This window comes from Pleuronectes platessa, chromosome 13 (assembly GCF_947347685.1).
Source record: "Pleuronectes platessa chromosome 13, fPlePla1.1, whole genome shotgun sequence".
Lineage (NCBI taxonomy): Eukaryota > Metazoa > Chordata > Actinopteri > Pleuronectiformes > Pleuronectidae > Pleuronectes > Pleuronectes platessa.
This window is the reverse complement of record NC_070638.1, coordinates 25746987-25770399: the sequence shown is the minus strand read 5'-3', so window position 1 is coordinate 25770399 and position 23413 is coordinate 25746987. Positions and strand designations below refer to the sequence as shown.

At 41.3% G+C, this 23413-nt stretch overlaps 1 protein-coding gene across 1 annotated transcript in view; it reads right to left on the bottom strand.

Annotated features, from left to right (window-relative positions):
• The window catches only part of LOC128455317 (xenotropic and polytropic retrovirus receptor 1 homolog), an 89838-nt gene that overhangs the window by 47685 nt on the left and 18740 nt on the right, over positions 1-23413 (bottom strand). The gene's annotated exons all lie outside the window — the stretch shown is intronic.

The window sequence follows — 23413 nt, the reverse complement described above, 5'->3', positions numbered from 1 at the left end:
TGCATACGCACAAACAACAGTCAGAGTTTTCCCCCCTACAACCCTTAGGCGCAGGGAGGCGACCCTCTCGTCTACCGGGGTAAACTCCAACACCGCGGCGCTCAGCCGGGGATTTATGAGTATCCCCACACCCGCCCGGCGCCTCACGCCCTTGGCAACTCCGGAGAAGAATAGAGTCCAACCCTTATCCAGGAGTACGGTACCAGAGCCGAGACTGTGCGTGGAGGTAAGCCCCACCAGATCTAACTGGTAGCGCTCCACCTCCCTCACAAGCTCCGGTTCCTTTCCCCACAGCGAGGTGACGTTCCACGTCCCCAGAGCCAGCTTCTGCCGCCCGGGTCTGGTCCGTCGAGACCCCTGACCTTCGCTGTCACCCATGTGGCTGCGCACCCGACCCCAACGGGTCTTCCCACAGGTGGTGGGCCCATGAGATGAAGAGAGGGGGGGTGCCACGTAGTTTGTTCGGGCTGTGCCCGACCGGGCTCCGTGGCAAACCCGGCCACCAGGCGCTCGCCATCGAGCCCTCCGTCTGGGCCTAGCTCCAGACGGGGGTCCCGGGCTTCCTCCGGGCCGGGTCACATCTCCTCTTCCGTCGATATTCATTGAGGGTTTTTGAACCATTCTTAGTCTGGCCCCTCACCTGAGACCACTCTGCCATGAGAGACCCTACCAGGAGCACAAGGCTCCAGACAACACAGCCCTCAGGTTCACAGGGACACGCAAACCTCTCCACCACGATAAGGTGACGGTTCCAGGAGAGGTGTATTGTATATATGTATATTTATTTATCATTCAGATAATGGAACATATATTTTCACAGTGAGCCTCTTTAACACAATTCAATTCAAGCAACAAAATAGAACTTCAGTATATATTCGAATTTTGTATCAGCAAACAGAGACTAACCAAATATTACTTCAACACGTCATTTAAGTGCACCACGGTGGGCATGAAGTCCAGATATTGCAATGAAATTGTCCATAGAGTTCATGCCACGCACTTTGCTCTGTAAAGTCAGTCAACAGCGTCCATTTCACTTATCGGGCACCCGGTAGGGGAGATGTTTCGTTGTAGCCGTAGCAGGAGCAGTAGCAGGAGCTAACTTCAAGCCCAGTGCTGCCCTGGAGAAAGTCAGCGGCAGAGTACTCACAGGAGGAGACATGAGGGGAGGAGGGAAAAGAGCGTGGAGAGCGCAACATACTTGATTATGCCGTGCGAATCACCGTGGACTCGCTCAGACTCGATAGCCTTCCTCTGGTTCTTCGCAACCCCCCCCCCCCCCGCGCGCCTTAGCAAATAATTGATTAATTGTTCAGTAACATTATGAATATTCGAACATGAAAACTCCTGTAAAGTCCCATCCCTATTGCCTACACAGTCAGTTTATACCCACCGTTTTACCACAGCAATGTAAACAACAAAACAATTCCACACACAGGGCAAGCAACAGCAAATATCATATATAAATCAAAGTGATGGCAGTATGATATCTCCCATCCTTCAGTGTGTCTGCCTCACTAAAGAAACATTTAGATCCCATTAGATGATTTAACCCTCTCCTCATAAACATAAGAGGAAACAACTTTCTTCATGTTGTTTAGATATCACTGCAACTAACAGGACGACAGGAAGACCTGTTCCACCAAGGCAGTTACAGGGCTGGTTCAGACGCAGTGCCTAATCTGGAACAAGTTCTTCGAGTTTGACAGCAAAATAACTGGGTCTTGGCCAGAAAAACTGGTTCGAGAGTTGCACCAACTCATTGTTGGTCTAGAAGGAAGTACTTCCTATGTCTGAGGGCGGGATTATCGTGATCAACAAGAACAACCACAACTTTGTTGTGACCACTTGGCATCGGATCACACACCACTCTGTGTGCAAAAAGGACATTTGTCTGAGTGAAGTGCAAAATATGTTGTTTTTACCCAGTCTGAGTTTACATATGTATCAGATGCATAGTGTGTGTGTGTGTGTGTGTGTGTGTGTGTGTGCGCTTCTCATCACAGAGTCGGGGGATGAATAAAATAATAAATGCGCAACTATGAAGAAAGATTTGACTGTTTAAAAAAAAACATAGATCATTAACCATTGATCAGTGTTGTTATTGCGGCATTCATTCAATTAAAAGAGAGAGAGAGAGAGAGAGAGAGAGCGAGCAAACATTAAATAAATGAATAGATATACATAATTTAATTTCATTCAAAAAGCTGAGGCATTGAGAGGTTGACAGTCACATATATGGCGACGTAATGGCTTTAAGGGAGCACATGGAAAAAGCAATTTTCCATGTCTTACATAAAGAGACAAAAAAAGCTGCAAATACAATCAATGTGCCACAGTGATAAACTTATCACACATACTTATGATAAATTATTTGTGTTTTAATTGAGTAACAATAAAACCAGAGCTACAATCTGAGAAGAGAACTCAGGATCAATACAAAACAGTTTGTCAGTGTAAACTGAGATGAAGCACTCAGCAGGTAGAGGGCACAGAGAGGAGAGGAGGGAGTCAAGTCTACTGCTGTGAGCCCCATATACTTCAGCAAGCATTCCAAACAGCTCCACAGCCTTCACTATACAAACAGTTTCATTTCACTCAAACAAAATGTATGCACAAGCCGAGTAGAAGCCATCGCCCAAGTCAGGCCTCCTGTTTTTTACTTAGATAATTTTTCAACTTGGGATCAACGTTTCAACATGCTGTGTGGGAAACACAAAACCAATCAGAAAAACCTTAAGAATCACATAACTGCCTTTATTTCCAGGTAATATTATGAATACCTTAACTTGTATTGTCTTCATGATTTAAATAGAGAGAGGCAGAATAAAGTCTATCACACACAAACTCATCAGTTAGCTTAAAAAGGTGTCTGAACCTGAGGGATGAACATTTTTGTGATGCTGTTGATGTAATTAATTAAACTACAATAAACTATTGTCCGTTTTGATAAGTAGAGTGGATTCTTTTGCCTCATTCAATAAGCACTACTATAATTTTAAGAGCAAGAATGGGGATGGTGTGTCTTCTTCTTATGAAAAACTAATTGAGACCACTGAGTCTTCAGGCAAACTACAACCCCAAATCAGAAAAAGTTGGAATGTTTCATTTAGAATGAAAACTGAGAACAGCCGATTTATAAATGATCTTTAACCTGTATTACAATACAGTACAATTATACAATATTACAATACAATTAAACCATATCTTACCTCATGAAATTTGATTCCTGCAACACACAGTATTTCCAAAAAAAGTTGGGACTGGCCGGCCCTGTAATAAAGCCATCTAAAGCTGTCATTTCCTACAGGTACTGTTCCCTACTGACCAATCAAGGACATATCATGATACGAGACAAACAACCTGACTGACAAGTCACAACTTGAGATAGAGACCGGCAGGCCTAACCCAGGGGCTATTTTTTAATTTTTTTCAGATACATGTCATAATGACAGAGAACATTAACGAAGGTTCATTACTTGAAGATGCTCAGTCATTAAAACACTGGTGTGCACAGAATAGAAACTGAAATAATCTCAGAGCGTATGTACTGCTCTTTGCTTTTCACTAAGACCAAAAATACAATATGAATAAGCAAATCTTCTCTATGGATCAGTAATTTGGATGTAACTGCATGGAGTCTGAATGATGCTTAGGCCCAAAATTCGAATTGTTTTTGTTCTGTTGCTCTTAAAGTATTAATGACAAACTACTGTCTGTATTGGACTGGGATGTAAATAGGTCTTTATTTATATAGCACTTATCTAGTCTTGATGACCGCTCAAAGCTCTTTATAGTTTAGTGTATTTTAGGGCTGCACGATATTAGGAAAACATAGGATATGTGATAACGTTGTTTAATATTGTGCTGACGATAGACAAGTGTGTTATGGAAAATTCCACTGATCGGTGTCTAAGATTTTAGAAATCCCCTGACTAGGTATCTCACTGCTGTGATACTGTCTACCTGACAGGATGGAACCCTTATTGGGTGATTATTTTCTTCCAACTGGTACCGCGGACGGACGGACACAGCAGATAAGAAACAGATGATGATTTTATTTCTTTCATGTCTTCTTTTTTTCATATTATGTCTTATGTAACGTCTCTTTGTTCTGGCTTTTGTGAACTTGCGACCAGTTCCATTTTGAGCACCCATGCATGTTGTATAAACTCTGCAGAGCTTGCAAAGCAACTCAAGTCTGAGAATTTCATTATTTAAAATCTCAATATGAATTTCCATCACAAACGGTAAATAAACAGTCCCTGGCTTTGGACGCAGAGACCACGGACAGCAGAGGTGTAAAAAGTACTGAAATATTGTACTCAAGTAAAAGTACCCATCCAAAAACCTACTCAAGTAAAAGTAAAAAGTAGTTAATTTAAAATGTACTTTAAGTAAAAGTTTCTTAGTAACTTCTAGGGAAGAGCGAGTACAGCATTATCTGTATCTGTATCTGTAAACCATATGAATTATCTGTATCCGTACTCGGAGTGGGCGGGGCCTAACCCGGAAGTGTGTGTGATTTAACCCGGAAGTGGGCTGGATTTAACCCGGAAGTAGGCCGGGTTGTCTTGAAACGGGCGGGGCTTTAACCAGTATGTTATTTTAAGCATGCAATTGATATGGGTTGATCAAAAATTGTTATATTTATTGCTGATTAGAAAACTATTACAGGACAGCATCAGCATTGAGCTTCAGATCAATGATTTTGATCACAATAGCAAACAAACTATTTACAGAACAAGTTTTGCAACAATGAATACAACACATGCTGTTGCAATTATGAAGTGAAATGTAATATAATATAATTTATATAATATATAATGTGTGTGTGTAGCTTAAATTGTAATATTTTTTATACCACTACTACCTAGAAAGTGTCAGACACTCAGTGCGTGAAGTAAAACAAAACTGGTTAGAGCCAACTGACGGTTTAAAAAAAAAAAAAAAACTCCAACGACCGGCAGAGAGAGGGAGAGAGAGAGGGAGAGAGTAGCCAGACGCTAGAGAGTAGTCAGACACTCAATGCGTGAAGTAAAAAAAAAAATATATATAAAAATCTCCGACAGGCAGAGACGCAACGCGAGTCGCTTTCTACCAGCACCACGTCTAAACGAACCCATGTTTAACAGAACTCTACTGGTTAATAAGTAAGTACAAACTGAAATAAAAACAAACTTCAAGCTGAAGAAACCCTAAACGTTAACGGAAAAGACCCGCGAACCTGAGTGACTGAGAGACAGAGAGCTGTTCTGTGAGTGAGCAGAGCGGTGTGTGAAGGGGAGGAGCGCTGTGGCGCTGTGTGAGGATTTTCATTCAGTCCGAGCACAGATATTGACTCGTATTACTCGTATAATACTCGTGCTCGGCAAAAGTGCTTTATCCGTACCGGATACTCGTTTCAGCCGAGTATCCGGCTCATCTCTAGTAACTTCCAACAACTTGATGGGGGCCGCTCCTGTACAGTGCAAAAAGGACAAGGGGTCATAAATCCAATCCAAAGACACTTATTTTTAATTAAAGGAGAATCTTTACATATATAAGTGCAATGACATTAAAAATGTCAAACACTAAACATTTAACATGTCAACACAACATTTAAGAAGTTCTGGGAGGACATGTCAAGACATGAACCACATGACAGCTAAAATAAAAAAGTTAAAATGCTGCTGTCCCACTGTATATTTAAACTTTTGGTTAAACCTTGGTCCACCTTTAGAGCACTAACTCTTGTTGAGTTTGAACAGCAGTGAACAGCATCCAGCACAGCCGAAGACTCGCTCGCAGGCGGCCGAGGCAGATAGGCCAGTAGGCTACTGAGTTTCAGGCAGTGTTGTTCAAAAGAACCCGTTCATTAAACACGTTCATTTTGATGAGAACGTTGAACTGAACGCAACTTATTGACCAATAATGAATTTGAACGGTGAACACGTTCATATTGTCTGAGGTATTATCTAGCTAATACGTTACAGAATGTTTTCCTTCTCCTGAGGAGAGACGCTGTCTAAATCGAATGCTTGCACCATGTCGTTGCGATTGTTGTTGTGTTTATTTCAAAATAAAGCAGTCTTAGAGGGCAAAATACAGTCTGAAAGTTACAATTCCGTTTTTGTGGAAAATCATTTGAAAAAAAGATAAAGGGGGGGGCGCCAGGAGTGAAGCTTGCATAGAGCGCCAAATCTTCTAGGGTCGGCCCTGTGTAGCGCAGTGATTCTCAAACTGTGTGGTGCGGAGGCATAACAGGTGGGGCGCGCGACCGGGAGGGGAAAATGCAAGGCGGAACTAATATTATTGCCGAACTAATGTGTTGACGTCCGCAACGTCGGAGCAGTAAACAAATCGCTCTTTCGCCATAGCCAGGGGTCGGAACCCGCAGCTCTTCAGCCGTTCTGCAGTGGCTCCCTGTGCAGTGTTCTGCATGTCGCGCATATTTTTCGCGAACAGTGAACTTTACGATACGTTTTCATACGTTGAACAAGCATCTTAGGGAATCGCATCCACTCTATGCAGCATCTACCACTGCAGTGAGAATTGCCTTGCGCCCTGAACTATGTTTTTTTTTTTTTACTCAGTAACGGATGTAATTTCCAATGTAGCAAAGTACAACACTTCAGTCAAAATCTACTTAAGTAAAAGTTAAATTACCCATTTCAAAAACTACTCAAAAAATTACAAAGTACACAAAAAAACTACTCAATTAGAGTAACGTGAGTAAATGTAATCCAGATATTATGTCTTCAAACTAATTATTAATAATAACCCTTTTCTTTCCTAATGTTTAATCTTGAAATTAGAATGTGTGTGCTTCACATTGTTGTTTTGGTTTAGTTGTTTTGAATCTGTCTATACAAACAGAACGTTATAGCAGGAATATAATATTCTTAACTCCAATTGTCAACACCACTGGCCCACATGGCATCAGCTGTGTCAAGGCCTTTCAAGAAGTGAACATTTGGCCTAGCAACTATCAGAGGAGCGTGACTGAAGGTGGCTCCTGGTCACCTCCTTATTCCAATGCCAAGAGGATGGACTACCTACTGCTATAAGATATACAGACGCCGGCTGTTTGATGCGTTCTGATGCGACTCGAGACTGTCCGGTACTGCTAGAGTGCCGGGCAGTGTGTTGGATGCCCTTTGCTTTGCTGAACTTTTCATACCCTGTCATTGCTTCCTAAATAAATACTTGATTGAACCAAAGCGAGTTCGTCTCTTCTCATATTTAGGATAAATGACCACGCAATGACAATGACCAATTAATGCACAAAATTATCTCATCCAAAGGGTTTACATCCTTATTTGACACTAAGTGCATTATGACCATGCCTGTATATTAAGCTGTTATTTCCAACAAAACAGCTCAGAACTGTTAGGATGGACTTGACAAGACATCTAAAGATGACATATGATATCTGGAACAAAAAGAGAGACAGAACAGAGAGTAGACGGTCACGGGTGTCGTGTGAAAGGTAAATCAAATGTCAGGAGCAGAAGGCGAGGAGCTAGTCCCTCGAAAAGGATCATCATCCGTTGTCTCAAAGTTTTTGGGGATTTAACGAACAAATCATGTGCACCGAGTGTGTTAGAGTTTTATCGGCGCCGCATAGCAATACAACTAACTTGTTCAACCACCAGAAAAATCACCACAAACCACAATCAATGTCCAACGTCAACCCAGAAAACCATAACAGCGACCCTGCATAGCGCAACAGCGTATCCATCCATATCCCAAAGACACACTGAAATAACGGATGCAATCGCATTTCATTTGGCCAAAGACATGTGTCCAACAGTTAATTTGCCAAGTAACAATAACTGTAGCTTTCTTTTAAAATTAAGCCTTTAGATGAGATTATGATGCTTCAGTTTAAGGGTGATAAATTATACTGTAACAGTTAAAGTATAATTTATCAATAACACCTTGTTATTGCCTTTTCTGTATAGGCCTGAATTGTTTCCATTTGGCATATTTACTTTTATTAAGCCCTTTTATTTTGCGTAAAATGTTTGTTTATATTTTGCTTCAGGTGAATAAGAACCTTATAAGTTATATTTTGATGCAAAGACGTGTACATTAGCTAGAATGTAGCACAACAATTGAAGTAGAATCAGTGTCCTTTTTCATTTAACCATGAAAGTGCAATAAAAAGATGTTGTCCCTAAAATGTATGAATAATCGTGATAAATAATCGAGATCTAAAAATTGATCAAAAATAATCGTGATTATGATTTTGGCCATAATCGTGCAACCCTACCATGACATGTGTACTTTCTTCATTTGAAGTATTAAAACTCTCTTGACCACAAACAGCATGAACTGTTTGTGGTCAAGACCACAGCCTGATACTTATTTTTGTCCCCAACAAACCATGTGTTGAAAAATTTTGTAGAATATAAATAACTTTAGAGGTGCAATTAAAGATGCATTACGAAATATGAGGAGACATTTAGCTGCATCCGCTCTCAGGTCAAATAGGGATGACGAAGGCATCATGGCTATAATAGGGCTGGGCTATATGGAAAAAAAATCTTATGATAATTTATTTCACATAAGTCAATATCAACAAATATCACGGTACAATTTAAATAACCAGAAAATAAAAATGTTGCAAATTTGTGTTCATGTACAAATGTTTTTTCTTAAGTACAAACATATTCATATTTTGCTAAACAAATGTTTACTTAAATCAGCACCAATGCACTGAGGTGCATTACCCCGCCAATCTTTATAAAAACCTGCTTAATTCATATTTATGTTCCTGGATAAAAGGGCCGTGGCTTCTTCTGCAGCAAAGGAAGTTAAAACAGCGGTGCTTCATAATTTGCGGGAGGAACGTCTGTCTGCAGGTAAGTTTGCCTGTTCGTCTCAGCCCCTCTTCACACACAAACTGATAATCACATGTATTTACTTATTAAGTGATGTGTCAGATTATGACCCTGACACTAATGTCCCGTCTGTGCATGTCACATTACGTCTTATGTCGCAGGTTTAAACACGTGGCTCATAAACTCTTGAGCGAATTAAACAAACACAAAGTAAACGTCAGTCCTGTATGTGTCCTTATAACTTCTAATCAGTGCTGGTGTTTATTGTTAGGGTGTATAGTGAGCGCAGGTCAGAGGGGGAGTGAGGAGGAAGCAGACTCTGACAGACAAATCGATATGTAACTTTATCGCCCAGCCCTAGGCTATGGTAATGATGCAAGAAAAACTAACAATATTGGTTCAGAGCAGCGGCTGACTTAAGACCTTGGAAGATATTAAACAGGCAATGACTCACCTCTCATCACCATCGGCTGTCGATGGGGAAAAAGTAATTGTGTTTTGCAGAGAATTTAGATCAACAACCTCTGAACTCAAAAGACTCTTAATGGTAGAGATAGTTTTTTACTGGGCCAAAATCTCAACGGGATGTCCAGTTAATGATGTCCACCTGACAAACCCTTAGTGGAATCACAGTGACAATAGTCCCTTTAGAGTGGTCATCACCGATCTTTGTCAAACACTCAGAGACGGTAAGAATAGACGTGCAAAATTTTAGCTTGGAGACGAGATGATTAAAAAACCTCACACATCTGATTGAGGCACATGACACAGCGGTTTGCCACGTCCAGCAAATCTGAATGATAGCGCTGTCACACTGTGGGACGCTCAACTCAGAAACAGTTATATGAATGGCATGAATACAGACATTTCCACAATTCTGAAGCACACATTCATCACATGGGACTCAAGCAAATTATGCCTCATTGAAGCACATGCTGTGCAAGCTGAGAAAATCATTAGAAATGGCCAGAAGACAAAAGGAGAAAGGCGCGAGAAGGATCTGCACATGGCCATGCTGACAATGTTCCAGGGTTATGCCAGAAGGCAAAGTCACGCTTGTGGCAGAGGAGGTTTCAGAGGAAACCAACAAGGAGGTTTCAGAGGACAATACCATGTTGGCCTTGATGATTGCTATAACTGTTGTAAAAAAGGATATTGGGCAAGGAAATGTTCAAAGAAAATGTCCAGGAAGCAGATTTACTTCAGGCGGCAGCTGAGGAGGGGGAGAAATGAGGAACTTTGACTAAACTGACGCACAATGGGAGACAACCTACCCGTCAGACTGGTGATTGCATAACACAAACACATTTTGACTTTGATTGAAAATGCAATACATCAGCTAGAAAAGAAACAGAAAGAAGAAAGTACACTACCAATAGGCATATGTTGAATTTGATTATGATGATTATGAGGGTATGCCCACATACACACTCTTGGTAAATCAAACAGTTGACATTTCTTGGAGATTTACTGCTCAGCACACACACAATGAAAAGAAAAGGATGCAGAATTTGAGAAGGCATGGTTCAAGAGGGTTGTTTGAGAGAAAGGTTGACGCTAAGTTGCATGTGCAGTTTCAGTGACCATGCCTGACCTAAAGGAAACAGGGAAAAGTAGCTTTGTAAATGACCTATCACAATATTTTCCTAAAAATGACTTGCATTCGGATTTATTGCTTAACATTCCTGATTCCTGTGTCATTTGCTAAGAACGGAAATGACAGATGGAAAGATTTAGATCCATGGGTTAAGGAATGTGTTAATGCTGATAAATGGGAAGCAACATCTGATCCTACTGTTCTTATATCTTCCTGGGTTAAAGGTGCATAGGCAACAACATACTTCCTTGTTCACACACTCAGATCTGTTCAGTTGGTATCAAAAACACAACACATATCTGCCTATAAGCATCACACGCCATAAATAATCCAGCCCTACAGGACTTCCCTAAGTCGTTGTAAGCTCAAGGGAAGCATGATGTAGGTTTAATAAAGTGTTTGCAGCCAATTGGGATCACACCCAAAACAGACTGTAGACCATGTCAACAACAATATAGATTGAAACCTGAGTCAGTTAAAGGAATAACAACAGTTTTCAAATCCTGTTGAAGGCAGGGGTAATAGTGCATTGTGATAAGTCTCTGCACTCCAATCTTCCCAGTAAAGAAAATAAGAGATAAAGGTGAACCGGATGGATGGAGTTTCTGTTCAGGACTTGCAAGTAAATAAGGCTGTGCAACAACGCGCTCCAAATGTTCCTAATCTATACACCATTCTCTCTCAGGTATCACCTGGCAGTAAATAGTTTTCAGTAGTTGATCTGGAAAATAAACGTTTCAGTTCATGCAGACAATCAGTTTTGGTTTGCGTTTTCCTTTAATAGTAAAAACTACACATATAAACAATTGTGTCAAGGATTTTGTGAATATACAATTATCTACAATGAGGAGTAAAAAGACAGTTTGAGCTCAATAAAGTTGTCACCAGGTACTGCACTTTGACAGTACGTTGATAACATCATGATAGCTGCACCTGTTCAAGCCCAGTTTGAGAAAGATACAGTTACACTGTTGGAACACCTAGCTTAACAAGGTCACAAAGTTAGCTTGTCTAAACCGCAGTTTGTGAAACTACATGTAACATTTTCTGGGTCACGTGATCACAGCAGATGTCAAATCCCTCAACCCAATAAGACTTGTAGCGATTCAAAGTATCCCAAAACCAAGTACACAGACCTTGCTTTCCATGGTGGCACGTCAGTTATACACAAGGGTTAGCGTTAAGGGTCACGTTGGACATCTGAACGTCAACGATTCAGATTTTCCACCGTAAGATAGCTTGATAGCTTTCATCTAGCTTACTATATATAGATGGAGTTGTCTTGGCTTTTAACACCAGATAATGTTAAAAGCCAAGACAAGTATGTCTCTCCTGTGTGCAGGATTCTAGATTGCATTTCCAAAATATAGTTTGAATGTAGATTTTTATTTTATATATATATATATTATTTTATTGGCAAAATTGTGTTTGAAAGCGGAATGTAATTATTTTGCCCGACAAACTTCTTCTTTTTTTTTTTAACTTCTTTTTATTTCCGTTTATCAAATGCAGTCATACAGTACATCACATCATTTTTTAAATGAAATTAGATGCCACAGGTACAAGTCTTAGCCTAGTGGGGTTAACTGTCCATGGATAGCTTGGGCCCAAGCCATCAGGATCCAGGCATATCAGAGTTGTTTATGAATACCTCTGTTTTCAGTTGTAATAGAGCAGTCAAATTTTCCATCCTGTACATATCTCTAATTCTATCCCTCCATTCGGTTATTGTGGGGGGCTGTGGCTTCACCCAGTAGGCTGTTATTACTTTATTTGCTATTAGAAGAAGGGCTCTCAGAAGTACAGGTACTAGGGATGGGCATTAGATTAAATTGTCTTAATTGATCGTCGGGAGAATTAACGATCGATTTTCGATTAATCATTAATATTTTGATATTAAGATTCACTATTTATAGGCTATATTCAAATGCAGTGAAAAGAGAAAAAAACACAGCTTGTTCCTCATTGAGATCTTTATAACAAAATGAACAACTCTTGTGGCAATTAAACGGGATCCGTTCAATGGTTACACTTGAAAATATGCGCTGCTGTACTCTTAAGCCCCGCTGAGAGAGCAGCAGCTAGCTGGATTTGACGGTCCTCGACCTCTCAGTCCGGTTATTGCCCCTCTCCCAGACCCGGGTCTGTCCGGGTTCCCTTCCCCCTGGACTGAGGGTCCGTGTGCGGACATGAAGCCGAGCACCGGAGGCCAGCTCAGGGCTTCTTCCTCCAGATGCTATCATCCTCACTGTGCTGCGTTCAGGGCAACTCAGATATTCCGACCTCCTGTCACACAACGAAATCCAGTTTTTTTCGTCGATGAAAACATTATTTCATTGACGAAATTCATAATGTTCAATTATCGATCGTCGATTAATTATGCCCATCACTAACAGGTACCGTGGATGGCTTTCTGCAAAAGAAGCAGATGTGTACTCCGTGGCAAGCAACATCGACCCCGCCAGAGTGAATCTTTTCTGCAGCGGGGGAATAACTACTTTTAGAGGAGAGCAAGCCTCACACGATCGAAAGATTTAAATCGACTGATGCAGCCCTATTTGTGAATAGATCAGTATCATTCAACCCTGACATGGGAAAGAATCAAGTTGGATTGTCAGTGGTTACTGCACATGACACGTTACTTCATGCTTCACTGGCTGCACAGGCAGCAGAAGTCACAGCTCTTACAGGAGCATGCAAATTAGCCAAAGACAAAACTGTGAACATTTACAAAGATATGCATTTGGCATAGTGCATTAATTTGGAACAATTTGGAAACATAGCAGTTTTTGACATGGTCAGGCAAGCCTATTGCACATCACTCTCTCGCCTCACAAATGCTGGATGCTATTATACTCCCCAAGCAGATTGCTGTGTGTAAATGCGAAGCTCACAATTCTAAAACTGATCTGGTTTACCAGGGAAACACCAGAGCAGATGCAGCTGTTAAAGCTGAAGCAAAACAGGAATTTATTAATACTGATATTTTCCTATACTGTGACTCAGATCAACCACACACTCCTATGGCTGATTTACAGAAACTGCATCAGAGAGGTGATCTCACAGAGAAGGATCTGTGGAAAAAGAGTAGTTGTGTTTGTACAGCTGGGGTGTGGCATGGCTCAATAATAAACCATGCCGGCTGAAATATTTTTTTCCCTATTAGGCTAACTTGACTGGAATGATGGATGCTGTCTCACAACACATGTTTACAAAGCGTACTAAAATAACATAAAAACCTTGATGGATGCAGTAAATAAAAATGTGAGAATGCTTTTACTTTGAAGGGTACAGAAAGTGTTGCAAATATTTATGTTGTGACTTATTCAACAGGTAGACATTTAAACTGTGCTTAATGATAATTTCCACTGTCTATTCGGCTGTAATAAAATGATTCTGCAACTATTATGAGCATTTCATTTAATGTACACAGAGACCACCATTTAACTCATTAATAAAATAATTAATCATTATGTGATGATCACTGTTGACAATGTGGCGAAACAAATCAACTTTTAAACTGTAGCGAGTCAGAGACGTCAGAAGAGAGAATCTGAATGTCTTTCATTTATCATCTAAAGCGGCCAATTATATTGACATGCAGAGCGTTAATGTGTGGCGCATGATCATAATTATCGATAACACTCGATAACGTGAGCTTGCACATCGTTAAAGCAACAGTTTAGAAATGATCATGTAGATCGTAGACGATATATATCGCACATACCTACTTGCTAGTACCATTTTGTAACTAGTCCATTTATCTTACAAGTTATGTTCTTTCTGCTTAAACGCTGCTAACAACCCCAGTATCTGTGTTTGCTCTGTGAGTGCTACAACCATGCAGTCTTTTTAGCTAGTTAGGGTTAGCCTAGTATCAACAAAGTCTGAGTGTGTTCTATTGTTCACACTGAATCTGAATATTTCACAGGATTAAGGAAAAAATATCTGCATACCATTACAATGTCAACGCCCTGAGTTGAGCTGGAGCTGTTATAAATCATGGCATGTTTGAAAGAGGCCAGGCCAGCATGAAAACAAAGACGCTGACAGTCTTTACTTTAGCGCCCATCGCATCACAGCAGCTCAGGGTACACCTTTGTTTAGTGTCTGACCCAAACACAGCTGTCATTAGAAAACAGAACAAGCATGCAACAGTTCTCGACAGCATGGCTCCGCAAACCTCAGAGGCCTGGGTCCTACATCTTCAGAGGACTAAAACTAACTGGGCCCAGGGCCAGAATTCAGCTGGACAGAACAACAAGCTACATCTGGTCCGTGTCCACACCCTGCAGGAGTTGGAAGACACTTCTATGTGAAACTGCTGTGGAAATAAGCAACAGAAGGATTTTCACACTTACCCCATTCACTATAACAAAAGGCAATTTACGCTAAGACCAGTTTTATATCAATCAATCAATCAATTTTTATTCGTATAGCCTATATTCACAAATGGTCTCAGAGGGCTTTACAAATGGTGTGACATCCTATGCCCTTAACCCCCAACAAGAGTAAAAAAAAACTTTATATCACTGACCCAAAAAGTCTTTGCCAGGGTAAAAGCCGATTGTCGTAGTCTCCCACTCCAAATTTGCTATGATATCTTTTAACAAGTTACTGGGACATATATAAGAAAAAAATATGAAAACAAATTGAAAATTTTGTTGAGGTTTGCAGCGCCAGAGGGTTCGCCAGAAAACATCTGTCTAGCTAGAACCCTATTGTTATGGTACGAGGCCTGAAGGGCCAGAATCCTATAGGGGTGTGCGATATTAACCGTATACGATTATATCTTAATTGTTGTTTTAACATGAGCGAGCTAACGTTAATGAGTTCAACAATTTAAAATAAAACCGCAAGAAGAGTAAAGATGGCAGGATATAATGAATGCTTTCAACAGTTACATCGTGAAAGTCATGGTGCCCATACAACTGGTTGAGAGAGATGGTTTCAAGCAACTTTTGATTACTTTAGAACCAAGATACACAAAGCTCTGCCGAAATTATATGATTCATTCACCAAACATTACAAAATAAACTGCAGAATGTTTTATACTTTGCAACAACAACAGATTTATTGTCAAGCAGAACCCTCAAGCCATACCTCTCCTTGACGGTACATTTCATCAACCAAACCTGGGAACTGCAAAGCTACTGTTTATTAACATCCTACTTCCCAGAGGACCACACTGGCAACATCATTCCGCAAGGTCTGAACGATGCGCTGGCTTCATGGTCGCTGCGGCATGGATTGCATGACCACAGACAGTGGGGCTTACGTCAGTGCACTACGAATCAACAACTGGAAGAGGCTTCCTTTTTTTGGCCAAAGGCTTCATATTGCCATTGGTTATAATTTGGGTGCTTCAATGAAATGCAATTTAAGTGAGACAGATCTTGTATTTGTTAGGATGCTCAAAAACACAAATTATATGAAAAGACAATATAATAAATATAATGTAATATAAATATATTCCTATTAACTTATGTGATGAAAATCTGGATATACAAGAGTCTTGAACACCATATTTGTCTTTGTGTATTTTAATAGGGGCTCTCTGCAGAAAGGAACAACACAGAGAGTCACAGGGATCTCTACTGCAGGACAGTCAAATGCAAGGATCTTATATAGGAGAACTAAGGGGCCAGTTCAGACTGGTTCTGTAGGCGCAGTTTGAGAGAGGAATCTAAACACAGACAACTGATTTACATACGTTTCCTTTGGAGATAAGAAGACAAATTCAGTTCGTTGGAGAGTAAATAAGTGATAAAAAGGGTCTGACAGTTTTCAGGTCATACACAGTTCAGATCATTAAACAGTTCAGGTCATACAGTATTTGGACATGTACATGTATTAGGGCTGCTCGATTATGGAAGAAAATCATAATCACAATTATTTTGGACAATGTTGAAATCACGATTATTCAAACGATTACTTCCGAGTTTGAAAACATGATGCATTTATTCAGTATTTCTCTCTAAAAAAAAAACTTTGTAACTGAGAACTTTGAAATGTTCTCTCATTATTAAATGTCACCATCTGCCCTCCCACTACAAGCACACAAGCAGACAGAGAGAGAGAGAGAAAGAAAGGGGTGGGGGATGGCTATGAGGACCATAATCATTTACCCCAGAGCCCCTCCATCGAACGGATTACATACAACAACTAGGGCTACGTTGTAGCACTGGCGGGCCCGAGCACCCGCACGTTGAAGCATGTTGTGGTCAGTGGAGAGTGATCGATGACCAAGCGCACGTCTCCGCGTTGCATGCGTTTTGCGCTCTGCGGCGAGGATAAACGCTTCAGTTCCTGCGTCCGTCACGTGATGTTGATCCTTGCCTGCTAATTGCTCATTACGGTCCACGCTATCAATTGCACATCACACTGGGAACATTTTATGTAAATAGAATGATAGTTGTAAAACAAAGCTTACTTCCTGTTGCCTGTAGGTGGCGCCATCACTATTATTATGCACAGACATATAGATCTGTTCAACAGGGTTCATACACATTTTGACCAGTGGATTTCCATGACTTTTCCATGACTTTAAACCAAATTTCCATGACCGAACATTTTGTGAAATCTCGGTGTATTCGCGAAAAAGTGACAATGCAGTATTCAAACTAACAATGAGAATTCCAAGGCATACAGTATACTTTAAATTACACAAACCCAAGTATGCCTGCTTATATTTTAGCGTATTTCTTTAAAAGCATATGAATTATTTAAAACTCAGCGTAAATGAACTAGGGATGGGCATTCAATTAAATGGTCCTTATCGATCGGTGGGAGAATTAACGATCGATTTTCGATTAATCATTAATATTTTCATATTAATATTCACTATTTATAGGCTATATTAAAATGCAGTGAAAATAGAAAAAACAAAGCGTGTTTCCTCATTGAGATCTTTATTCGAAGATGAACAGCTCTTGTGGCAGTTAAATGGGATCTGTTCACTGGTAACACTTGAAAATATGCGCTGCTGTACTTTAAACTAAGCCCCGTTTGGAGCTAGCTGAATTTGACTGTTCTCGACCTCTCAGTCAAGTTATTGTCACGCCCGAACTCCCGGAACCCCTGACACAGACCCGGGTCTGTCCGGGTTCCCCTCCAGGTGGACTGACGGTTCGTGTGCGGACATGAAGCCGGGCAGCGCAGGTAAGCTCCGGGCTGCTTTCTCCAAATGCTAACATCCTCGCTGTGCTGCGTTCAAGGCAACTCGGATATTCCGACGTCCTGCCACATAGCGAACATGCAATAGTTTTCATCCATGAAAAAATAATGTCATCGACGAAACTCATCGTCTATTAATTATGTCCATCCCTAAAATGAACAACATGAAAATATTAATATAACAAAATTCCATGACTTTTCCAAAATTTTGGGAGATTATTTTTTTCCATGACTTTTCCAGGCCTGGAAAAACACATTTTAAAATTCCATTACTTTTCCAGGTTTTCCATGACCGTACGAACCCTGGTTCAAGTAGGCGCTCTGATCTAGCGTTAGCAATTTTGTGTCAATTGGACAATGTTACCACAACTTATGACCCTGAACTAATATTTTTATATAGAGCTGTTCAGGTCAGGATTGTGATCATAGGTCAGTAGTTCGGAGCCGGATGGATAATGCAGAGTGGATTTACCAAGTACTTCCTGTTTCATGGCGAATCAGTAGGTGGCGCTATGACACTGAGGAAATATTGACACAGAGCTGTTCAGGCTTGTATTCTTATCATGTGACAGAAGTTTGATAGTGATAGGACAATGCACAGTGGAGTTATTATAACATTATCCTATGACTTAAATTAGCTCTTTTGAGCTGTATATTGTAAAGCAGACAGGAGCAGTCATCAAAGTATAAAACATGTCACTTCCTGTTGCCATCAGGGGGCGCTGTGATTTCAAGTCATAATTCCTATGTAGATGTCATCAAGCCGGGACTCTTGTCTTACATGTCTAGTTTGGACTCGATTAAACAATGTATGTCCGAGATACAGAATCTCATGTTTTGATGGAGTTTAATCAAACTTTGATGCCACGCAACGGCTGCCTTGGTGTGATCTGTGACCCGCGGCCTGATCGAGGAGTCAATTTGCAATTGGGCAAAGGTCTCCACATCCTACGCGACAGCAGACCGAGCACGCCGCAACACGCTGCAGGCCATCATTTGTGAGGAACACCACCTCCCATGTGCACCCTGCACTGGGACAGCAAGTTGATGCCGATGCTCACCAATGTGCGCCAGTTGGAGGAGCTACTGACAGTGGTGGTCGGAACTGCTTGGTGTGGCAGCATACATGAAGGGAACTAACAAACCATGAGGAATGATCATCACCCGGCTGACATGCAAGCTGCTGCAGGGGTGGTGCGGAACCGATCAGGTTGTCAACATGGCATTTGACACCACCGCGTCAAACACTGGCTATCTCATGGCAGCCTGTATTGCCATCCAGCTCTCACTGGGTCGACCACTGCTCTGGTCTGGGTGCCGGCACCACATCGGCGAGGTACTCCTCAGCCACTCCTCAGCCACATTTTCACTGACCTCAAGGTGAAGACGTCAAGCTCGCCAGATGTTACATTGTTTACATGGCTACGGGACCACTGGGACCTGGTGCCACATAAGGACAGCAGACCATTGTCCCGCTACATTCCTAACGAGGTTGAACCACCGTTCCTGGACAAATTTTTGCATGCTGAACTCATTGCGTGCACTTCAGGAGTGCTCGACTACAAGCGAGGCGACTACAGGGAGTTCGTGCAGATGTGTCTTGTGCATCTGGGTGCAGACGATGCAGCACACACTCCAGTTACCTTCCAACGGCCAGGAGCACTGCACAAGGCGCTCTCAAACTGGCCTCGATGTAGCAGCACATTGAGTCGCTTCCTTAGGAGACCATCACAACGTGGCAGCAGGTGCGGAAGATTTGGACATTTGCCAACTTCATTACGCACCTCTTCGCAACGTGGTGACTGACCTGTGACACGGCCGTAGATGCCGCATGGAATGACCTCACAGTCTACCATCACCTGTACGCGTACAAGTCTGTTGACGAGCGTATTATAGCATCAGCGATCAAGGCCCTGGAGCGGCACCTATGGTACCTGATAGGCGAGATGTTGCCCTTGGCACTCTTCAGCACCAAGCCAGCCAACCCAGACTGCTGGTTCGGCATTCACCAGCTGCACATCGATCCAGTTTTTCTCTCACTGGATGTAGAGGATTGGGCTGCCAGTGAAGCATTCAAGATGGGTGCTGTGAATGTACGCGCCATCAATGTTGTGAATGACTGTGCTGAGCGTAGCGTCAAACTCACATCAGACTTTGTGGCAGCATCCAGGAGCGAGGAGCACCTGGAGAATGTGCTGCAGGCAGTTGAGCATGACTGCTCTAAACAGTCAAATCTGCGCCACTGCAAGTGCAAGCTAGACCAGGACTAGGACTCAATTTCAATGTTGTTCTTTTTGTTCTTAAATAAATAAATGTTGTTCTATTGAAAATAAATGGTCTCAAAAACCATTTCTTGCGCATTTTTGAATTGCCTAGGAAAACACCTAAAACGGCCCACCTTCAAATTTTTGACATGCTGTGTTCCACCTCTAAATCTCAATGAATTTTCCCAAAACTTTGCATAAGTCATTTTTATGTGTGTCCGAACAAAATGCAACCCCAGACAGTTTGATATGTTGAGATTAAATTTTTGCATTGCAATTTGATGCACCCTAACCCGGGTCTATCCGGGTTCCCTTCCCCGTGGACTGAGGGTCCTTGTGCACACATGAAGCCGAGCAGCGGAGGCTACTTGCGGGCTTCTTCTTCCAGCTGCTAACATCATCACTGTGATGTATCAAGCAACTCGGATATGACGACCTCTGCCATATAACGAAATCCAGTTTTCGTAGATGAAAAAATTATTGTCAGGTGAAATTCTTAATGATCAATAATCGATCGTCGATTAATTATGCCCATCCCTAGTTGCAACGGACCTCGCCATTGGTAGATGTTTTGTCGCTTTTGCATAAGCGCGACTTTCATAGATGGCTCAATCCTCAGCTACTTCCATCAGCATCATCTGCACTCACGGTAATCGAAACAGAGAATACTACACCTCCTGATGCAACTTTATTAGGGCTGCCGTGATTAGTCGACGTCATCAATGACGTAGACTCTGAAAATGCATCGACATCAATATTTTAAACTGACGCGTCAGACCCACAGAAATTATGAATTTACCTTTTTCGATTTCTAAAACGTTTCATTTCAATTCATTATAACAAATGTATGACTACGTAACGCCGGGTTTACATCGGACGCATTCTGAAGCACGTAGGCTTCAGAATGGCCTGGCTGTTCACACAGGACGCACATTTCTCAGCGAAAAATGAATTGTAAACAAAAATAGCTTTCCTTGATTAACAAGATATGTGCATGATAGTCCAACACAGTACATTCACTTTAGGTAGGAATTCCAGTATATAAGCCTTTTGGATGATTCTAGGTTGATTACAAACACACCAATACATATTCACTCAACTAAAAATTAACAACTCTCAGAATAAATCCTCAGTCTTGAAATATAACTAGAATTTTAAAGGCCTGTATCAATTCAAACTGAAAATAAATCTGCAACTGTAATGAGACGTTTAAGTTGGTGAAAATGCCAAACATTCACTTGTGGCTGCTCAGACGAAGATCTTCTACTCTTCTTTTTATCATGCGATAGTGACTCTCTCTATAGAAGTATAAGTGGAACCTTACTATGAAAAGTGTTACATTTAGGAACTATACAGATACAAACATTTTAATGAATTGTAAATTGCGTATCTTTAGGTGTATACAAATTTAGCAATTTAAATACATAAGTGATAGGAAATTTGCAATAAGCATTTGTTATTTTCTTACATTTTGTAGCCCAATGTGAAGATTAATCAACAATGGGTTAGGGTTAGCAATGGGTTCTCTTTTTTTGCTATTTTTTGTGTTAGCTAAGGACAACGCAAAAATCTTTCTGGTAACCTGATTCTAATAAGTAACTGATATCGACAAAAGTTTTCTCTGGTTTAATTTTAGTTTTTTAGCTGTAGGTAATTTAATTCAAGTTAATTATGGTTGTAAACTACATAAAAACAGAAAGGAAACTTTTTTTTTTGTATCTGCTAGGCCCATGTGGTTCCTCAAGAACATAGGTAGAAGACAAAATCAACACCACACTTTCTATACAGGAGCAGAGAAAACAATGTGCACTCAACATAACTGCGTCTGTGACCAAGTGTTGGTCCACATTTTCTGAGCCTTCTCAACTAAAAAAGGACTTTCTGATTACTTAAAAATCAATGAAACAAAGTCAAAAGTAGAGATGAGCCGGATACTCGGCTGAAACGAGTATCCAGTACGGATAAAGCACTTTTGCCGAGCACGAGTATTATACGAGTAATACGAGTCAATATCTGTGCTTGGACTGAATGAAAATCCTCACACAGCGTCACAGCGCTCCTCCCTTTCACACACCGCTCTGCTCACTCACAGAACAGCTCTCTGTCTCTCAGGTTCGCGGGTCGTTTCCGTTAACGTTTAGGGTTTCTTCAGCTTGAAGTTTGTTTTTATTTCAGTTTGTACTTACTTATTAACCAGTAGAGTTCTGTTAAACGTGGGTTCGTTCAGATGTAGTGCTGGTAGAAAGCGACTCGCGTTGCGTCTCTGCCTGTCGGAGATATTTTTTTTGAACAGTTTTTTTTTTACCTCACGCATTGAGTGTCTGACTACTCTCTCTGCCGGTCGTTGGAGTTTTTTTTTTTTACACCGTCAGAGAGCGCACGCACACACACACACACACACACACACACACACACACACACACACACACACACACACACACACACACACACACACACACACACACACACACACACACACACACACACACACACACACACACACACACACACACACACACACACACACACAATAAATTTAAAAAAAATCATAAAAAAAATTTCAAAGTTAAAAAGAAAGTCATCTTGAGTATGAAAACACTTATTACATTTCACTTCATAATTGCAACAGCATGTGTTGTATTCATTGTTGCAAAGCTTGTTCTGTAAATAGTTCGTTTGCTATTGTGATCAAAATCATTGATCTGAAGCTCAATGCTGATGCTGTCCTGTAATAGTTTTCTAATCAGCAATAAATATAACAATTTCTGATCAACCCATATCAATTGCATGCTTAACTACCTATGCAATCGCGGCCTGTATTTAAATAACTGTGTCGTACAGCTAGGTACTAATGCCAGAAAGCTAAGATTCTTCTGATTCTGAGTAGCCAGCAGCTAAGTGCCAACTTTGACTTTTTTTCCGTCCTAACTTCTATTAGAAGGTAAACAAAGCAGCTCTCTGGATTTCAAAATGGTGTCGGCACTATGACCTTTAGATGGACAGCTCATTCGACCCAATTGGAGAAGGCAGGGGTTGTCCATAGCCGGCAAAAGCCAACGAGAGCCCTCGTTTACAGACAGTGCGCGCCCTTCCTCTGACGTTTACAGACTCAGCCAACTGCAATCGACTGTTGTTATGACTGACTTATCGTTTAGCCAATTACATTTTCCAGCACCTACCTGTCCTCCGCGACCTGATAGATAAATAACAACACACAGCAAGTCACTGCACAACAGCGAACACCTGGTTCCAGAGCATCTCATCTCTGTGCGTAAAAGTACGGTAAGTGAGCGGTGCATTTGAGACCCGTGCGTAAAAGTCAGAGAGCGTTGCTGTGAGATCCGTGCGCAGAATCCAGTCTTGCTTTGGAGCGTTTTGAAGCTCGGTATGGTGAAACGTTGAGAGAAACGAAACTTCACGACCGAAGAAGCCAGGGATCTGTGTTATCGGCGTGCAAGTGACAAGTCTGATGATGATGTATCAGATGAAGACAGCGACCAGTCGTTTGACTCCGGGGCAGAGGCCATGTTTCAGGAAGGACGAGACAT